At 39.0% G+C, this 22065-nt stretch overlaps 1 protein-coding gene across 5 annotated transcripts in view; it reads right to left on the bottom strand.

Annotated features, from left to right (window-relative positions):
• rad18 (RAD18 E3 ubiquitin protein ligase) overlaps positions 1-22065 on the bottom strand; it is a 219377-nt gene that overhangs the window by 120147 nt on the left and 77165 nt on the right. The window lies entirely within an intron of this gene.

The following is a 22065-nucleotide window of genomic DNA, read 5'->3' as shown; positions in this document are numbered from 1 at the left end:
AATCAACATATGTACTCCAGTACATTCTAAATTAATGGCCTGAGCAAATCCAGTAAAATGTCACCCTCATTCCTGGAAGAATAAAGTTAATTTATTGTCTTCTTTTGGATTTTGCAGCATTTAAAATTTCTGTCATTTTAACTGAACTATAACCTCAACAAATTTCAGTGCAAGTAATATTAATTCTGCAACAAAACCATAAGGGCAATTTAAGCTTAGATAATTTTTCAGATACCTTGCAATTTACAGGAGGTGAATCAAATTGTTCTTGATATAAAACATTGAAATTTTTATTAGTATTTTGAGGATTATACAACAGGACTTTAGACTGTTTATGGAAACAGAAGCAGCCAAATTCCACTTGCGTATCATTGAAATCTCATTAATGATTTAGGGAGTGTGTGATTCTGTCCATTTTCCCACAAAATATCAGAAAACAGTTTCCTCAGTCAAGAACAAAAAAAAACTGTGAGCCATTATTTTGTTTAAAAAAAAGAACCAACAGTGTCTGATGTTAAATTTGGCTTGCTCTTGATCATTTAATCATGACAGCATGCTAAATCAGGTGAAGAGAAAAATAAATCAAGGAAAAGAATGGTTGGATTGAGATGGGAAGAAAAAGAGGAAAAATAATTTATTTTAATCTGAGCCACATTATTTTTGAAATATCCAAGATTTGGAGAATGGTATTCCAGGAAGATTCGTTGATAATGATAAACAAACAATATGCTATTAAGTGAATTGTTGACTGCTAATCCAGGCTTAATTAATATGCATTAATTTTAAATAGTTTTGAAACTGATTTCTTCCTTCTCTTCAGAGGAGTTCTAATCATCTGTAGCAAGTTTAGTTTGCACCTAGTTTGAAGCTATAGCAACCTCACAGCTCTCAATGCATTGCAATGGCGAGCAGGAGAACAATAAGCCATTTCACAAAGGTAACGGTGAAACTTCCTAAAAGCAAATATTGGATTTCTACTCTGAGCTGAAGCTGCAGCATTATCTGCTCATAAGCATCAGATTTGCCTTTGCATTTTATTAATAAATAATGCAACAAGAATTCCTGACAGTACAGAGCACAATCAATTTTTAACTCTTAAAGATTGGTTTCTATGCTGCAGTGCCACGTATCACTTGGATGGAAACAAATCTAATCAGTGAAAAAAACCATCTCTCAAAAGAAACACCCATCTCTTTAACTTTCTAGCAGTGGATCAATGGTTTCTTAGTCATGGTCAGACTGAGAAATCAGTGTGGAAAGTGATTAACAGTGCATTAAGGGTACTGAGTAAACCTGTTGCATTTCCCAGTCACATGACACAAATTGAAGACTGGCCAGGTTAAGGTGCAATTCAAGAGAAGCAGAACATTTGAAGACCACATAGTGCCTATTGTGTGCTTAATAATTTCTCAAGATCATGGCTGATCTTCTACTTGATCCCATCACCTCGAGTCCCATATTCCAAAAATCTATTGATCAAAACCTTAAATATGCATAACCAAACATCCATAGCAACCTGGAGTAAATAAGTCCAAAAATACACAACTCTGTATGAAATCCTAAGCTCAGCATGTAGGTTCATAACCAGACCATCAATTAAGCAAGTGGCTACGTGGATCGAAACCTTCATTTATTCCTAACTGTCAATCATTTTATAGCTTATTATCAGCTGAACAAACCACCTGCAGTATCAGTCTGTAGTAATTACCTTGGAGTCCGACAGAGCCATGTGGCCCTACTAGTATGTCACTGAGTGACAGTTTCAACCTGAATAAAGACCAACATAGAATTAAAACTGACCACTGGGAATTTTAAAGAAAGTGCTGCATCTTGAAATTAAAGCCAAGTCTGTGTGAGTGTCTGTGATTATTTGCTTTTATACTTTTGATGATACCACCAACATCATATTCATTGGCCATTTCTAGATTGCCTTGGGAAGGCTGAGGTGGGATACCCTTTGTGAACCATTTTCTTTTGTAGTGTCTATGCTTCTATAATAGATAATACTGTAAAATAAATTCTACAACTTTGATCTAGCAACAGAGAAAATTCCAGGGTATATCCAAAATCAAGATGGTGGAGTATGGAGATTAATTTGGAAATAATGGCAAAGCCACTCTTGTACTTTCTGGTAGTCGTCCTCGTGGGACTGAGAAGTGTTGTCAAAGTAAGTTTGTTGAGTTGCTGAAGTGAATCTTGCAGATTATACATACTAAAGTCACAGTGCAGATTTGGTGAAAGGTGTAAACATTGCGCCCTTTAGCAAGAGTCGAGATCAAGCAAACTGCTCTGTCTTGGATGGGGTCACAAGTGCTGAATTCATCTGGGCAATTCGCAAGAAGATCATCAGAATCCTGACTTGAGCCTCGAAAAGGTGAACCATGGATTGTAAGTGCCTAGCATCTGCTTCTTCATTTTATTCATTCTGTCAATGCACGTGTCCAGTTGAATTTCTAGTCAATAGGACATCTTAAGAATGCGGCAGTGGTGATCCTGTTAAAAATCAGAGGTAATGGTAGGAATTTCTCTTTGGCAATACCAGTACTCTATTCCTTTCTTAATCTCAGGCAGATTGACATAATCTAATGCATCCATGAATAGACTTTTACTAAAAACCTCTACACTCTCCTTACAGAGTTCATATTGCGGAATAATTATCTATTTATTATAATTTATTTATTATAACAGAATTATTTCCTCTGTTGGTGGAAATCAGAATATATGGGAATAAGGAGGAGAGTGGTGAGTGGGAATAGTGCTTGGTAAAATTCAGATGGGAAATCGTGAAGCCCTTTTTCCAACATAAAGGATAGGAGAGTGTGGAATTCATCATCCAAAATGTCACTGAAGATAGGTGAAATGAAATTTTTGAGAATATTGACAAATTTTAAGGAATATGGATTGATGCATTGTCTAACTGAATAGCCAAACAGACTCAAGTGACTGAAGGACCTTCTGCTGTTCCTGCATGTAAGAAACAAAAATCATCAAGATGCTCATGTGATACATGACCATGAGAAAAATATATATTTATAACCATTTCACCACAATCCTCAAAACATTAAGCATTCTTACATGAAAATATTCCACATAACTTCATGGACTCATCATTCAAACTGGATTATCTCTTTTAACTGCAAGTTCTCATGCTATGAAAAAGCCAATTCAACCATGGCAATATTGCAAATAACAGATATCACTTTGCTGTTGAGTTTTGTTATTTAAGAAAAAAAGTGGAAAGTACTGGAACAGTACAGCTGTCCTGTCAACATCTGGCACAAAATGAGAAGTTGATGTATCACCACTAAGCAGAAGATATTCCCAAAATTCCCCATGGTCTTTTGATTAATGTTCTTTACAATGCTCTAGTTCTTTTATAATATTTACGAGTTTGATCTCTCATTCTGTCGCTCATGCAGATATCTACCTGTTCTTCTATTGATATCTAAACCATCATATTTCCTATACTTTTGATTTGTTGTCATTTTATCCTCACTCACTACTTTACCTCTCTGGCTTTGACTATCAATAGTCCTCTGCCCTGATTCAATTCCACTCTCTAACTCTGTGTGACCTGCAGATGGCACATGAACTTGATTGTTTTTTTATGACACGACAAACCAGCAATTGCAAATTTTTTTTGTTGTCATGTGCTTCCTATCAACTTTTACTTTAAATGGAAAATACATATTTTGTAACCATCACAGTGAAATTAAATCCTTCCTCCTTAATAGTGGGGAGAGGTTACAAAGTGCAAAACATAAGGTTGCTGTGCACATATGATTTCTTGTACACCTCACCAAAGTCAGAGGATAGCTGAACACTCCAAACTACACAGTAAAGTGTCATACACCAGGTTATACCCAGAGCCATGTATACTCATACGGTATGATGAATTGCAGTAGGTCAGTAGGGGAAAGTTGTTGGACTGACAAGAGGATTAAGCAAATAAGTTTATGATATATTTTTCTATCATGTTCAATTGCTAGCTTTACTGATATGAAGAGTGGAGAAATCTATTACACATATGGGCTTCATCTTCTGTCTTGAGCTGTTTGAGGAAGCAGAGAGCAGCTTATAAATTCTGCTGGATTATTGATGAATGTGTTCCAGAGTACTGGCATATTAAAGAAACATGCTTTATTTTAAACAGATTAACTTGAAATCATTTGAAATGCTATGCAATGGGAAAGAAAGTTTTAGTGGAATCTAACTGGAGGAAAACTGAAATGGAATGGCAGTCGTGCACAATGTGATGGATCAGTCACAAAAGGAAGATGCTAAGAAACTGATGAGTCAAGTAAATCGCAGAAGGCATGACATTGACAAGACACAAGATGTGTGCAGGCAGTACAGGATTACAGCATTTGCACATATGATGCCACAGCTGAATCTTGAGGTCTTAAGTTCACAACAACTCAATAAAATATTGTTGATCACAGCTTCCAGTTTATCCAGGTTTGAGCTTCCTTATGGAGTTCAATCTGAACTTTCTAAGGCTTGGAAGATTCCAACTTGCCTATCCATAGTTCTGGTCCCAATATTCCAGCAAACATTCACTCAACCTTCCTGAACGCATGTTCATGAAGTGGATAAAACAGCAGAAAATCTGTAATATTTCCAGCAAATTTCCTGTGACCCTTCTCACATTATATCAGCTGGTTACTTCATTAAGCCATGATACCAATACACATGAACTATAATGCAACTAACATAGAATCATTTTTAAGATCACCTGTCCCGTTAAGCCCACAAAGTCTAATGAACAGTGCCTCAGTTACTTATAGGTTACTGTTTGGTCAGGGATGCAAATTATAACATCCAGGTCAGTTTCAGGTTTCAGCTTAGAACTATAAAGCATTTTAAAATTGCTCTGTAATTAATGGAATACGACCATATGGTGCATGCCAAATAACATGTGGTAACACACAGGAAAAAGCAAAATTATTTAAAGGATAATTAACAATACTAAAACTACCCAGAACTGCTGATAAACCAGTACAATACTAAACAAAATACTTCTCACAAGAAATTAAACCATTTCACATTTCCCAAATCATCTGCAAAATAAGAACCACTATTAAAATAAGGGAGAAGCCATACTCCTAATCAAATGTACCATAAATTTCAATTTTAGCTTTTTGTACATTTTATATAAATTAATGGCAACCTATTCAAACATATTGAAATGTACTTAGTTGTTTCATACATTAGATCATGAAGGAGTTTAACATTTAATTATGTTAAAGCTATTATAGTTGACTGATGGTCTGGTAGTACTGTGGAGGACAAAATTTTGAATCATTTTAGAGAACCATATACTCAAATTAGACAGGGGCAGATCAGGAAGGATCTAAAGGTTAACGTAATTAAAAATAGAATTTGAAAAAAAAACAAAATTTGGAAACACTCAGCAAGTCAGGCAGCATCTGAGGAAAGAGAAACAAGAATTAACATTGAATAGAACTAGAAAAGCTAGAAACAAGTTTTTCAGGAAAAATACAGGGGGCCTACCATATGTGCATTACCCCCTGAATGCCACAGGCAGATAGATCAACAAATCACCCTCTGAAAAGGGAAGTCTAGACCCCTAAGTTACATCAATCTTGTCACTGTAAAGGGCCTTCTGATCTGTTCAAACCTTACAGAATGAAATTTCTTCAAATTTTGCTGTTCCTCCTCAAGGCATAGCAAGCAAAACCAGAATATTTATGTCTAACTTCACAGTATACATCATTCATCTTCAACCAGATGCTCTTCATGCAGAAGTACTCTTTTGTTTCCCAGAATTCATATATCATAAATCATGTACATCATTGCATGTCTATTATCCTTGTAATTTCCAACCCTTCTTCAAGCCAGACATTCACTAAGTTTGGGTTTACAGCAATTAATAAGCAACTGCTTTAAAAGAAATGGTTCCCCATCCTGACTGCTCTTGCTTCAATTCTATTTCATTTTACCCTTGTGCCCTGCAGTGCTGAATTTATAATCCAGCTGAAGGGTCATATCCTATATCAGTATTTTCTATTTCTTCACAGCTATCTGAAAACCTGCATAAAATCTCCTCTTGTCAAAGAAAACTCTGTCATTTTTCAGGTTTCCAGTTTGCCTCATGTTTACTTTTTTTTAGTTTATTACTTTTCAGTACCTGGCTGACTCTGGCTAGGCCAGCATTTGTTACCCATCTCTAGTTTCCTTGAGAAGGTGGTGATAAGCCATCTTCTTGCACCGCTACAGTCTTTCTGGTGAAGGTATTCCAATGTTGCTGCTGGATTCCAGCATTTATACCCAACAATGTTAAAGGAATAGCAACATATTTTAAAGTCAGGATGACGTGCAATGTGGCTGCTATAATTGTTCTTCTTGGTGCTTTTGGAGTAGCCTATGCAAGTCACTGCAGTTTATTTCAAAGAATGTCATGCAAATTAAACTGTTCCGCATAATCACTTTTTAAGCTGAATGAAATATTGATTGCCATGGATATCTAATTGGCTAATGTTAGGTTTTGCAAACAGTAAAAGTAGTATTAGAAGTTCACACTGACAGAATTATCAGTCTTTGAAAAATCAATTCTATTCAAAAATGGGTTGATGTCAGCAAGTAATTTACTACAAGCTGAGAGTTTTTCATTGACCCAGACAGGACTTGGATAACATGCAGTTTTTTTAAAAATGCATATTCTTTTTGCCAGTTAAAAGGATCAATTATTTAACAATCTTAAAAGGCTGCTGGCAAGCCAAAAAAAAATCTGAGTCATCACAGCAGTGAAGGACATTAATATCGAGCCTGTGTTGGTAGATAAATTCAGTCAGTTCCATTTCCCACTCCTCCTGTAGCCCTGAACATTTTTATTTTGCAATTATTTATCCAATTCCCTTTGTCCTTTTGAAAACTACAACTGAATATGCATCAACAACATCTTTAAGCAGTACATTCAAGGTCAGTGATTTTCAAAGCACAGACTGCAATCCAGGATTGGGTCGCAAATTATTAGGCACTGGGTCATGATTAGTGGTCCTCTGGAATAACATTAGGGTGGCCTCTTGACTCAGAAGCATGCAGAGTCCAGAAGGTATGATCCAGCTGTGCGTCAACAGTAGCTTCCAGGTGCAGGGCTGGTGAGAAGCTTCGAAACAAGATCTTAAAACCATTGATTCGAAAAGACAATTAGAAGTAAAGCACAGAACTCATAGGTAAGTCTCTTAAACATCTTCAAAGGTTGCCATGGGCTATCAGCACAATTCCTTAATTGGTTAATTAATTCAAATGATAAAGCATCTTTATTTGGTTGCAAACCATGTACCAAAAGTGAAAATGATCCAATACTCAGCAAAAAAAAACTCATTGCTGCACCATCTCTGGATATGGTGAGGTCATTTTTCCAATGGGAAATTCACTGAAAAATTAAGTATTCCTCTCAGCGATAACACACTATCTTGGCACATATACAGTATAATCTGGAGGTATATCTGGAAACCCTATGATGAGAATACTGATATTTCAAATTGTGCACTGTTAGTTTATGTGAGATACATATGGCAAGGTGGACTTCATAGACAATATCCATTGTTAACTGAGGTTACCAACCAGTACTGTAGAAGCTCTGGTATTTGAAATCCTCATCATAATTTTAAAGAGTGTTTATATGTGTATTTGTAGAGCCATGACCTGGAGGGCTATGGATCAAGCGCGAGAAGGCAGGGTTAGGTTGTGTAGTTCTTTTACAATCAGTGTGGATACAGTGGGCCATATGGTTGCCTGTTGCAAGCCTTCAATGACCCTAATCTAATATGACATATTCATTTCACAATGACAGTTAGTTAATAAAGCTGTCAAATTTAGCTAATGTTTGCTCATTTTGAAATGAACATAATTTGAAGTTACAAGGAAAAGTAACAATTTGTTCTGACAATGTGAACAAACACAAGATTCCGAAAGTCAATGAAACAGCGTACACAAATGAAAAGTAATCATCCAGGTCACTACATATCCCCAACTTTGCTACTACACACCAAGGAAAACAGTATCAGTGAAGGTGAATGAATAGTTACATCTTGTTGCACTGTCAGATAACTTTAGTCAGTATCTCCCTGAGGACGGGTTTGAAAATTTGAAGTAAAGGCTATTGAATGAAAGATCTTATTACTTTCAAAATCCTGAATCAATGATGGAACTAAATTTGATTCCTGAGCAAGAGGGCAAACTGTTATCTAACATGAAAACATGAAAGCTTAACTCAATTTTTCCTTCCACAGATGCTGCCTGAGCTGCTGAGTACCTCCATAGTTTTCTATTTTTATTTCTGATTTCCAGTATCTAGAATTTTTTGATTTTCACATAATAAAAGTCATTAAGTTTAACAGTGATTTGGATTATGTTCCTATTCGCTGTTGAGGATTTTCAACTTTGACAAGATCAAAAACAAAAAACTGGAAACAGATTCAACAGCACACCTGCCACACAGGTAACCTATTCATCCTGAATGGAAACCATGATCATGAACAGAAGGCAGGTCCAACCCTTACATTATGTGCAATAATGTGACAGTCATTTTTGTTTTAAACTGTATTTAATAGAGGTAACACTGATGTTTAGTTGATTTTTATTTGAAGTAAAATGGTATGATTTAACATGTATGATTTATGATTTCACTTCAGCCACCTCTTTTCATTCAAGCCTCAACAATCTGGTTGCAGTCAACATCACTGGGAACATCTTCTGTAAACATAGCTCAATGTCCTTTCCATCACCTTCAACTGTCAGACTTCCTCTCTAACTGCCATTCTTAGGTGAGCAGTAAATTCCTCCAAGCTAGTAAGATCAAAGTCATTGTGTTTGCAATCAGCTACAATTCCACACTGTTATCAATAATTTCATTTTCCTTCCAATGTCACCAACTCAGAACGACCCAAATTGTTGATAATCAAGTAATCTTTTCAAAATTAAGTGAGCTTCTCAATTGTAAAACTCATCCACAGAATTTTTACCACCTTCATAATTTCACCTTGACTATTCCAACGTTCTCCTGGTCAGTTACTCCAAAACCACCCTTCATAAAGTCATCAATGGTTGCAGTTGGTGAGGGGGAGAGAGGAGGAGGTAATCACCTCATCCCGGGATATAACTGCAGCAGTTCACCACTTGCCTGGATGAATGGAGAGCAAACCCCATGCAGGAAGCCTAACATAATCCAGACAAAGCACCATATTTGATCAATAGGCCGTTTACCACCTTAAACCATGATTCACTCCAAAAGGTGTCAGTACCTGCAGCTACAGAATGGAATGCAGCAACTCATCAAGCCTTCTTCAACAACACCTCACAAATCTGCAACCTCTGCAAATCAGCTTGTTGACACGGACATTATTTTTCATTTAATAACCACTCAAATCATTGTGATTGAAGGCAGTAGCTCACCACCACCTACTTGAGAGCAATGAATCATGGGTTTTCTTGCAACGTGCATTATCCCAATATAAGTAACTTCAAAACATTAAAATGAACGTTGTTTTTGTTTATTTCTTCAAATATTGTTAGGATCTTTCTAACAGTACATTATAACACATGCCTCCGATTGATGCACAAATCTTTATTTCCCTGACTCACTGAATTGTCATGGCCTGTTCTACAGAAATTTCTTGGAAAACCATCGGTTTGTTATATTTTTCCATGAATAAAAATGCTTCAGATGTCCCCAAAGAAACATTTTCACTAATCCAAACCCCTACTACCATCCTCCTGATCTCCTGATAGAACAAATAATCTAGGCCAGCACCGAATAAGTGCTGCATTATCACTGGTCATTGCCCTGTCCAACTTGTGACTTTAAAGATCACATGGTACCATGAAGTCAAACCAGCTGAGCGCTTCCAGCATTTCTATTTTTCTTCAGATTTCCAATAGCCACACCATTAATGCTTTTGTGTACTTCAAAAGCACATTGTCTATGAAGTACTTGGCATAATTTTAGGGTATGGAAAATTCTACATAACATAAAAAACAATTTGCAAGTACTTCCACAAGTATATTAAAAAAAAGTAGGAAAAGTAATTGCTAGTTTTTGCAGGTCTTGCAGCGATTTTATATTCATGTTCACTGTGAAAAACATCAAGCAGCACGCAAGAAGTTGCAGGAAAGAAGGGGAAAAAAAAAGAGGAAAGAACAGTTATAACAAAAGGAAAAGTAACTGGACCAAGGTAAACTAATGGAATTAAAAAACACAAAAACCCTGTACCCGATGGCCTGCATACAAAAGTTCAATAAGAAATAGCTTCATATATACTGGATGTATTAGTTGTGATCTTTCAATTTTCCCTCGATCCTGTAAAGATCACATAAGGATTCAAAAACCACTATTACAGCATCACTATTCAACAAAGGGAGAAAAAATGCAAGAAACTATAGGTGTGTTGGCCTGACATCCATCATCAGGAAAATTTTGGTCTGTTATTTAGCAAGTAGAGCAGGACATTTACATAATCATATTACAATTAGGCAGTGTCAACATGGTTTTATGAAAGGAAAATAGTGTATGACAAATTCATTAGAAGTTCTTCGAAGTTATAACTGAGTAGATAAAGAGAAACCAGACAAAATGTGTATATGGATGTCCAAAAATCATTTGATAAGATGCCAATTAAAAGTTAATGCACAAGATTAAAAAGTCATGGTATTGAGATTAAACATATCAACATGGCTGAAGGATTGATTCATTGGCAGAAATCAGAGAGTTGGGATAAATGGCTCATTTTCAGGTTAGTAAACTGTAACTGGTAAGGTGTCACAAAGATCAGTGGTAGGATCATAGTTATTCATAAATGTTAACTGAGATGAAGAAACTGAATGCATTGCGTCCAGGTTTGCAACAATACAGATGTAAAGTAAGTTATGAGAAAAACACTGATTGTCTGCAAGTAAGCAAGCAAAAAGATGGCAGATGGAGTATAATGTGGGGAAATGTGAGGCTAATTACTTGGATTAGAAGAAGAGAAATGAAGAAAATCAACTGAGTGGTGTGATACTAATGAATATTAGTTTTGAGAGTAATCCAGTTTCCCATGTACAAGAAACACAAAGTTAGCATACAGATACAACAGGTAATTAGGAAGGGAAGGAAATGGAATGTTAGAAATCATTGCAAGAGTAATGCAGCATAAAAGTATGGAATCTTTGCTACAACTATGCAGGGTTTTGGTGAGAGCACATCTATAGTAGTGCATACAGTTTTGGAGTCCCTATGTAACTTGCAGAAGTCACTTTGAGAAGGTTCATTACCTTCTTTCCAAGGATAAAAGGACTGTTTCACAAGGAACAATTGAGTACATTGGGGCTATACTTAAGTGAGTACAGAAGTATAACAGATGATCTTAATGAAACAAGCAAGGTTCTGAAAGGGCTTGACAGAGATGTTGTGAGTAAGTTTACACCAGAGAGGGAATCTAGAAATGGGCATATAGACACAGGGTAAAGAGTTGCATATTTAAGACTAAGGAGGAATTTCTTTTTCCTTTGGAGTTGAGAATACTGAGTCATTAACTGTATGCGAGGCTGATGGATTCTTGAAAATGGAGAAATCATGATTTATGATGACTAGGTAGGAAAGAGCAGCTGGGGTCAACAATCAGATCAACTACAACTTTCTGAATGATGGTGAAGGTTTGAGGATCTGTATGGCCTACTCTTGCTCCTATTTCTTTTGTTCCAATATAACTTCTCTCTTAAAAATATGACCATCCTAACAAGTAATTAATCTCCTAATCCTAAATTACATTCTTCATAATGCTGACTTCTCTGAAAAACAATCTAAATATTTTCTACATGAGTGACACCATATTGATTATAATTACAGTGAGAGAAGAAAGCACAATACAATTAAACACTCCTAGGACCTTTAAAACTGTAACAATGTACAGATTAACAAAACTGTAATGTTCCAAAATACTTAAAAGTCAATCCAAGTGTAAAATGTCCATTTTGGTGAAGAGCTCATACAGTTGAGGAATGAATTTAGGAATTACCATTTTGAAGAGCATTTCTTGATGAGACGAGAACGAATGTAAATTGAGAGGCCAGATAAATGGAGATAGTGTATGGAAACAAAAAGCCCATCAGCTGTTGAACTGAATGACATTTTTCAATTTCCAACAATGCTTGTTCAATGTTCCATTACAAGATTTATTCATAAATCAAATATTTTAAAATCTACCTCCCAAGCTAGGTCCGTATTTACTGCATTTGTGAAGACATACAAAACACACGCATAAGGCTAAACCAAACATCCCATTAAACTAAAAATCCTATTTATTCCCAGGCAGCATTAATCCACAGCCTCCCCCCAATGCACGCAGTTTTTAATCACTAGAATGTACAAGATCCTCCGTGACTGGCATGCATTATGCTGACTTATGACTTGGATGCATCAGTTTAACAGTTTGTAGAAGTGATGAAAAGGCAGATAATGGCGTAATGGTGTAATGGAACAGAGGAAAGACAAATCACAACCGAGAGAAGCCCTCAATGAAAGCTAAGAAATGTTGTAATGATAGGCAGCCACTATAGCGTAACAAATATGCTGGCCAGTAATGAGCAATGTTGATGTGAACATGGCAGTGGGAAAACATGCTTCTGCTACAACCTGAATAGGGAAAAACAACTAAGAGCATCAAAATTCTTGAGGAAAGGGTGCAAGACATTTGACAGCTATAATTTGCACAGCTTTTGCTTTGGTGAACAATATACTGAGCTGATTCTTGAGTAATAGTTAATTTAAAATTGCAAACTAGTCACATGGTAATGGACATACATGTATCTGCTTGATTTACCCTGACATTTGGAGCTCAATGCTTGTTCAGTTCAACTGTACATTTCTTTAATGCAAAGATAGTCATAAACTACAAGCTGCTGCTTGAACGATGATTACAACAATTACACAGTAGCTTTGGCTGACTTAGAAGTTCCATAAACACGGTTCTTGGCAATTATGATGCATCACTACCAGAGGGCATTACTTCTTAATGTTGAACAGGTAATTTTATGCCTAGATACGTTTACTAACTCTTGGGGCACAGGAGCTCCGTTTACTAATGATCATTGATGTGGAATTACATTAAAAAGAACCACCCTATTTGTTTTATTTTTCCAGGAAAATAACAGAATGGTTGATGGTAAGAGTGCAATAAAGGAATGCACAATTACTAAACAAATGGAAAGACTGGCACAGAAGGTAGCAAGGATGATAACTTCAAATAAGCAGCAGTGGTTTGATTAAGAGCAAAAAATTTTAGCTTTATTAACAAACTGAACAAAACAATGTTTTATGAACTTTGAGACAATGCTCAATAGATCATGTTAGGCACATTCAGAGTGGTTTTTTTTGCCCCAAATTGCTGAAGGAGGTTACAGCAATTACTAAATAACGTTTCCTCTATAACTTAAATTCTGTGTTTTCAAAACACTCTTGACATACAAGTTTAAAAAAAACATTGATGGGCAGATAGTTAAATTATTAATAAGCTCAGGTTTGATGTTTCTCTCCTCTAAAGACTGCAAATAACTGGAATTCATTAGCCTACCTCAGAAATTAAAAAACAAGTCACATCTATCCTATTGGTATGACTGTTGTACCGAGGGTGATTAAAACAGAAACTTATTAAAAATAACTTTCAAACAGTGCAAGGTCAACCATGGTTTAAACCAATAAGTGAAAACAGGGTTTGATGAGGCTGCAGTTCACAACAGGTAGAGCAATTAGAAATTATTTGTCTATAAATTCAAGTGCATAATACAACTTATTTCAACAGTATGCAAATGAAAATCAGTTTATTTGAGAGTAAACATGATTTATAACCACTTAAAGGTCATTTTACATCAGGCTGGATATTCAACAGGATACTTCCTGGCATGATTCACCCTCACAATCCTGACATGATTTCCATATCAGGGGCACACAGGGTGGCATTGTTGTCCAGATAATATTCACAATCGACTTGGACTATGTTGTCTCAGTAGTACCACTGTTGGACATTCTCAGGAAATCCAGTGCCAGGCTGGGATGCCTGCCAAGTAAGTAAATTAAAGAAGACAAAAGAGATCCCAGATGCTGGAATCTGGACTGACAAACAGGAAGCAAAACGTGTAAGTCAATGCTTCATGTCAAGACCCTGCATCAGGACTGATAGGGAAGAGGAAAGATTGTCAGTGTATAGCAATATAGAGGGGGTGGGATAGAAAGAGATAGGTGATAAGTGGAGCCAGATGAGGAGGGGATGGGCAGATGGAACCAGGTGGAGAAGGGGGGATGGGACAGAGGCTAGTAGGTGATAGGTCGAACCAGATGAGGAAGGGATGATAGGTAGATAAAACCAGGTGGAGGGAAAGGATGGGAAAGGTGAACTAAAGAAGAAACTAGGTGGATGGATGAATGTCAAAGGGATGAGAGCACTGGGGTGTGGGCTACCTGAAATTTGAAAATTCAATGTTCATACTGTTGAGTTGTAAACTACCTAAGAACAATATGAGATGTTCTTCTTCCATTTTGCATTTGGCCTCTCGTACAATGGAGAAGGCCAAGGACAGACAAGCCAATGTGGGAGTGGAAGGAAGCGTTAAAATGACATCCAACCAGAAGCTCAAGATGACCATTATGGATGTAGCACAGGTATTCTGCAAAACAGTCACCTAGTCTATGCTTGGTAGACCAGGTTGGAAGAGGTACAGGTGAACTTCTGCCTCACTTGGAACGGCTGTTTAGATCCCTGGATGGTGGTGAGGGAGGAGGTGAAGGGACAGGTGTTACACCTCCTATGGAAAGTGCCAGGAGAGAAGGAGAGGTGGGTGGGGATGTTTGAGCAGACCAGGGAACCACACAGAGAATGGTCCCTGTAAAGGGGGGTTGAGGGGAAGATGTGGCTGGTGGTAGGATCACATTGGAGCTGGTGAAAATGGCAGAGGAGGATATGTCGGATGTGGAGGCTGGTGGAGTGAAAGGTAAGGACCAAGGGAACTCTATTATTGTTCTGTCTGGGAAGATGGAGAGGGGTGAGCGCAGATGTGCAGGAAATGAATGAAATGAGTGTGTGGGCTCTATCAAATCTGGCAGAGGGGAAGCCACATTTCCAGGACGACGACATTTCAGAAGCCCTACAGAAGTCCTCATTTTGAGAAGACATGTGAGAATGGAGAAATTGAGAAAAAGGGATGGCATCCTTACAGGAGGTGGGGGTGGGAGAGGTACAGTCCAGATAGTTGTGAGAGTCAGTGAACTTAAAGAAGATGTCAGTGGCAGGTCTGTCTCCTGAGATGGAGACAGAGAGATCCAGAAAAGGAAGAGAAATGTTAGAGGTAGTCCAGGTGAATTTGAGGGCAAGATGGAAGTTGGTGGCAAAGGTAATGAAATTGATGAGTTCAGCATGAGTGCAGGAGCAGCATCAATACAGTCATCGATGTAGCGGAGAATCAGCGGGGAGATGGGGAATCATGTACCAAAATAGGCTTGGAACAAGGACTGTTCAATGTAGCCAATGAAAAGACAGGCACCGCTAGGGCCCATGCAAGTGCCGGTTGCCCACTCCTTTGATCTGTAGAAAGTGGAATGAATTGAAAGAGAAATTGTTGAGGGTAAGGACAAGTTCTGCCAAGCAGGTAAGTGTGTTGGAGGAGGTGAACTGGTTGGAGGAGGTGAACTGGTTGGATCTATGTTCAAGGTAAGTAAATTACTTCGTTTCATCCATGACTCCCATCTACTCCATCATCACCCCTTCCCCTCCAAAATAACACCCTGATCTGCAGCCTACCCCAACCCCAGTAGTTCCATAATATTTATCATTGAAGTCTGGATTCCTGTGCTCCACCGACCCCCAGAGCCAGCCACATGCCTGTTCAATCACACCTGCCCCTCACACAATGCCACTCTAACCCCCAATTTAACCCATCTCCAGGAACAGCACAAGCCCAATTGGGCCTTGCTGCTGCATCAATCTAACATACCTATTGGGTTTGCTGGGACTGTTAAGCAATTTCATTTGGTAGGCTAATCTGCCAATGTGAAAAAATAGAGCAAATGCATTATTCTATATTATGTGAGAGTAGACCATAGTCAATGATCAATTTGAATCAGTAAATAACAGATTCTCTATATTTTTATTTGTACATACGAATTAGGAGCAGGAGTAAGCCATTCAATGACACCTTACCATAACCTCAACCCACAGTCCTACTTGTCCCAGGTAATCTTTCACCTACTTATCAAGAATCTACTTAACTCTGCATTAAAAAATATTCAGACTCTGCTTTTGCCAACCCTTAAGGGAGTTTCAAAGATCCATAACCTTTCAAGGGAAAAAAACATTTTGCCCCATCATATCCTAAATGGGTGACCTTTTAATTTTTAAACAATGACTTCTAGTACCAGACTTTTCCAAAAAGGAAAGCATCTTCTCCACATCCACCTTATGAAGACCCCTCAAAAACTTTTATGTTTCAATCATGTCCACTCTCACGCTTTTAAACTTCACCTCATACAAGCATGGCCTGTCTAATGTTTCCTCATTAGACAATCTCTCTCATTATAGGTATAAAACCAGTAAACTTTTTTTGAACTGCTCCTAATGCACGAAATCTTGGCTTAAATAAGGAAACCAGTACTGCTGACACTACTCTAGAAATGGTCTCACCAGTACCCGACATAATTGAAGTATAACCCTCCTAATTTAGTATTCAATTCCCTCACAATAAACAGTAACATTCTATTAGTTTTCCTGATAATTTGCAATATCACCATACGAGCCTTTTGTGCATCATGAACTCTGCAATCTCTTATCTGGATTATATGCTTCTTTTTTATTTGACCCGCCAAAATGGACATTTTCATTTTTTCCCAAATTATACTCCATTTGCCAGATCTTTGGTCAGCCACTTACCTACATTCCTTTGTACCCTCTAAAAGCCCTCGTCACCATTTACTTTCCAATCTGTCTTTGTGTAACTGGCAAATTTAGAAAGAATATTTTTGGTCCCTTCAGTATGGGTTAAAAAGATGATTAGCTGAATGGCAAAAAGAATGCAGCAGAGTCCACTGGGATCACAGCTTTCTTTATTACATATTAATGTCCTGGATGCTGGCATTGGAAGTGCTATTTCAAAGCCCTGCACAAAGTACACAATTTGATAACATTTTAAAAATAGGTAGGACTATACTAAAATAGGAATATATAGATAGACTAGTGAAAAAGGCAGGCACAAAAAAGCTGCAATTAAGTGTAGGCACAAGAGTCTGCAGATGCTGGAATCTGGAGCAACACACAATCTGCTGGAAGAACTCAGCGGGTCGGGCAGCATCCATGGAAGGAAAGGAATTTTTGACGTTTCTGGTCGAAACCCTACATCAGGACTGAGAATGGAGTGGTGAGATAGCCAGAATAAAGAAAGAGGTGTGGTGAGAAAGGTAACCCCCCACCCTCCCTTTTTTCCCTCCCCCCCCCCCCCACCTTTCCCCCACTCTCCCTTTGATCCTCCTCCGGTCCTCCCATGTTTGTCCCCTTTCCCACACAAATCCTCAGCCCCTCTTCGCCCATCTTCATCCCCCTTCCCCTCCTGGTTCCATCCACCCGCTTCACACACAGGTTCCAACCTCCCATCTGGTTCCATCTGTCATTCACCTCTCCCCTAATGGTTCCCATTCTCACCTTTACTGATCAGAATCCAGCACTAGTAGAGCATTGTGTTCCTGCTCATCTCCCTTCTGCAGCTGTCTCCTATTTTCACTCTCCCCTCCCCCCACCTTGCTTCATCTGTTTTTATCTCCCCCTTTCCTCTCTGTCTGCCTCCATCTGTCATTCACCTGCCACCATCTTCCAACTCCATGCCCTCTCACCTCCCCTACCCACCTGTCAACCTGCACCCCTCCTCAGTCCACCAATCACCTCAGAATCCTGTCTCACCACACCCCTTCTACTTTTTATACTGGCCATCTCGCAGTCCTGATGCAGGGTTTCGATCCAAAACATTGACAATTCCTTTCCTCCCACAGTTGCTGCTCAACCCGCTGAGTTCTTCCAGCAGATTGTTTGTTGCAATTAAATGTAGTTTACTGCAGCTAAAGTGATGCACTTTGGAAGAAAGAACATGAAACGGCAAGAGAATCAAAATGGCATTAATTTGAGGAAGGTCAGAGCAGTAAGTGGAAAGGTTGCAAAAGCTTAAATAGTAGACAATATACAAGCAAGAAAGTCACATTTACAGACCAAGGGCGTAGCTATGGGCACTCGCATGGGCCCCAGCTATGCCTGCCTCTTCGTTGGCTACATTGAACAGTCTCTGTTCCAAGCCTACTCTGGCCCTAAGCCTCAACTCTTTCTCCACTATATCGACAACTGCATTGGTGCTACCTCTTGTACCCATGCGGAACTTGACAGTTTCATAAATTTCGCCACTAATTTTCACCCAGCTCTCCAATTCACTTGGACTATCTCTGGCACCTCTCTCTCTTTCCTCAGTCTTTCTGTCTCAATCTCAGGAGATTCCTTATCCACTGACATCTTCCACAAACCCACTGACGCACACAACTACCTCAATTACAGCTCTTCCCACCTTGTCTCTTGCAAGGATGCTATCCCTTTTTCTCAATTTCTCCGCCTCCGCCCCCATGGGGCTTTCTACTCCAGGACGTCCAAGATGTCCAACTTCTTTTCTGACCAGGGCTTTCCCCCAAATGTAGTCGAGAGAGCTCGCACCTGTACCTCTGCCATTTCCCGCACCTCCACTCTCACCCCCACCCCTCCCACACCCAACAGGGATAGAGTCCCCCTTGTCCTCACATTACATCGCACCAGCCTACGTATCCAACACACCATTCTCCGCCACTTCCACCATCTCCAACGGGACCCCACCATCGAGCATAGCTTCCCCTCCCCATTCCTTTCTGCCTTCTGCAGGGACCGATCTCTCCATGCCTCGCTAGTTCACTCCTCCACCACTACACCCCCCCCCCCACCCATCCCACTCCCACCCCGGGAACTTTCCACTGGCCCCACCATAGGTGCAACACCTGCCCCTACACCACCTCCATCACCTCCAGCCAGGGACCCAAACAGTCCTTTCAGGTGAGACAGAGATTCACCTGCACCTCCCTTAATATCATCTACTGCATTTAGTGCTCCAAGTGTGACTTTCTCTACATTGGTGAGACCAAACACAGAATAGGTGACCGTTTCACAGAACACCTGCACTCCGTCCGTAACTGTGATCTGCATCTCCCCGTTGCCAATCACTTCAACTCCCCCTCCCACACGATCACTGATATGACAGTCCTCAACCTCCTCCTTGCCAGAAGAATTCCAAGTGCAAACTGGAGGAACAGCACCTCATTTTCCGTCTTGGAACCTTGCAGCCCAACGGCATGAACATTCAATTCTCCCATTTTAGGATATCCCTACGCCCCTTCCCCACTACAACCCCACCCCCAGGCTTCTTCTCTTCTTCCCATTCCTAGCCTCTTTTTTTTTCTATTTTTTTTCCTTTCTCTTCTTACCTTTGACCCATCTGCTCTCCCCTCTTCCCCTGCACCTGCCTATCACTATCTCTTACCTGCATCTACCTACCACCACCTTGTGCCCACTCCACCTCCCCTCTTTTGTCCACCTATCACTGCTCTGCTTTTCCCTCCTATATAATGGGCTTCCCCCTTTCCTATCTTCAGTCCCGAAGAAGGGTCCTGACTCGAAACATTGGCCGCCTGCTTTTCTCCATGGATGCTGCCTGGCCTGCTGAGTTCCTCCAGCATCATTCTGTTTTTCACAAAGTCACATTTAAGCTTTACACAACAAAGATTTGGCCTCAGCTAGAGTTCAATTCTGATCATCACACTTTAGAAGCAAGTCAATGCCTTGCAGAAGCTACAGGAGAGGTTTAAAATGGATAAAGAACTTTTAACAATCTTTACATCAATTAGTTTGAAAGATTGGAGTACTTGGAAAAGGGATAACCAGAGGTTTTCAAAATAATAACCTGTTTTTATAGAGCAAGTAAGGAGAAACTGTTTCACCTGAGAAATGCGTCAGAGTGGCAAGAGATCAAATGGAGAAATGTGTTTTTCTTCCATGGAAAGAGTTGGTCAGATCTGGAGCACACTACCAAAAATGACAGTGGAGATATACTATATACGACCTTTCGAAAAGCACAAGGGTAATGGAGGAAAAGCTAGTGTGTGGGTCTAGGTTAGACAGCTCTGTCAAAGAGCCAATGTAGAGCCAACAGGCTAAATGATTATCTTACTACAAGGTTGTATATTTCCCTGTGACACTCGCCATGCTGATTATCTTGTCAACAGTTACAGTTCATAAGGTATAGTCCCTTTTACCATATTCTGAGGGTGCTCAGTATCTACAGAAATGTACTCTCTCATATCAAGACCTTCAGGAGCAGAAGGGAATAACGCAGTAAAGAACAAAATTAAGCATTGCCTGGAATTTGGGAGTTTTGTACCACCAGTGAGATCATGTCTAGTTCAAACTAGGATTACCAATAAACAGCAGCAAGTTAGCTTCAATCATCTGAAAATAAGCTGGAATCGATTATAGTTTGAGGGAGGGAGGGAGGGAGAAAATAGAACCCACAAGCAAGTCCAAATGACGTTGTATTTCTCCTTCCCAATTGTTTACATTGGTACTTATTTGCGTCTGTCTAAATCAAAAATCATACATCTCATGGCAATGCAGACCTTTAAATGCCTTTTAAGTTTGCTGTGCCAGTTACCAGATACAATTGAGGAGAAAAATGAAGTTGTGAGGGTAACATACAACTAAGTGCAGGAGCATTCCTTCCTAATTTGCTGGGCACAGAATCTCCAGGTCAAAAAAATACTGTTTGCATGAATGTAATAGACATTAAACAGTGTGAAGACAAGTACAGGTGTGCTTCCTTACTCTCTAACACTTGCACATCACAAACAAGTGAATATCAAGTCCACTTGTTTACAAAGAATCTTAAGTTAAATTCCATTTTTATTATGTGAGATTCATAAACTTCAGTTACTATTTAGGGAATGTCTTCTAATACTCAATCTGCTTTTGATTATAGCTACTGATTTCTAGCAGGTGGGACAAATTCCATCTTTATTACTAGAGATTATGGGTTTGCATTCCACACATCTGTTTTTCTGTGAAAACCACACACTAATGAGGGCTACCTATTCAGATGGTGCATTAGGTATTCTCTTCAGTTCAGTATAATTGATTGCACTGCAGTCAGACTTCATGTATCCCACATTACACAGTACATTTTCTGTTGTCTTATTAAAAAAAAGACTCACTTAAAAATAGTGCTTTTCAAGATCCCAGGATGTCCCATTACACTTTACAACCAACTAAACATTGTAATATAGGAAACTTGGAAACCAACTGGTTTGCAGCAAGCTCTGACAGGTAGTAAGGTAGCAATGTCATGTCCATAATCTGCTTTTTTGGTGATGCTGACTGAGAGATAGTCATTCACCATGACACAAGAACCCATCTGCACTTCCTCAAATAATGCCATGTGACCTTTTATATGCAACTGAGAAGGTCTTGGTTCAACCAATATCTCCCTAAATGATGTTTGATTCTGAAAACATGAGAGGGAATTATTTTCACATGTGCTAGATAATGCTTGACATCATATTCTGCTTTATAAGTTGTCCTTGCTGTTGAGAGCTGTCTAAAAGAACTCTTCATCAAAATGAAACAAGTAGACGACTTTCTGTGTCCTGCTGGATAGAGATAAGGTAGTAGCAACAGCACAAATGCAACCGTTCCTTTCCCATTTAAACATGGAAATTCAGGTCGTATAGTGATTCAGCCACAAAGAATCACAAAGATAACGTTTAATATTTTTGTGAGGAAATAAAGAGTAGAAGCACAAATCCAAGTTAACTTACAGGTTGCTTATTTATTGTTGACAAGAAAATGGTTTAGAAATTACATGTAAAATCACTTGTTAAAGCTGTGCTGAATGAGCTATGTGTATGGCAGCCAGACACCAATATCCCACCCTGCAGGAACCCAAGATCGTAAAGGAACTACATTCAACAGC

Source organism: Pristis pectinata, chromosome 6 (genome assembly GCF_009764475.1).
Source record: "Pristis pectinata isolate sPriPec2 chromosome 6, sPriPec2.1.pri, whole genome shotgun sequence".
Classification (NCBI taxonomy): domain Eukaryota; kingdom Metazoa; phylum Chordata; class Chondrichthyes; order Rhinopristiformes; family Pristidae; genus Pristis; species Pristis pectinata.
Note: the sequence above shows the minus strand (reverse complement) of the source record. Positions and strands in the feature narration are given on the sequence as shown.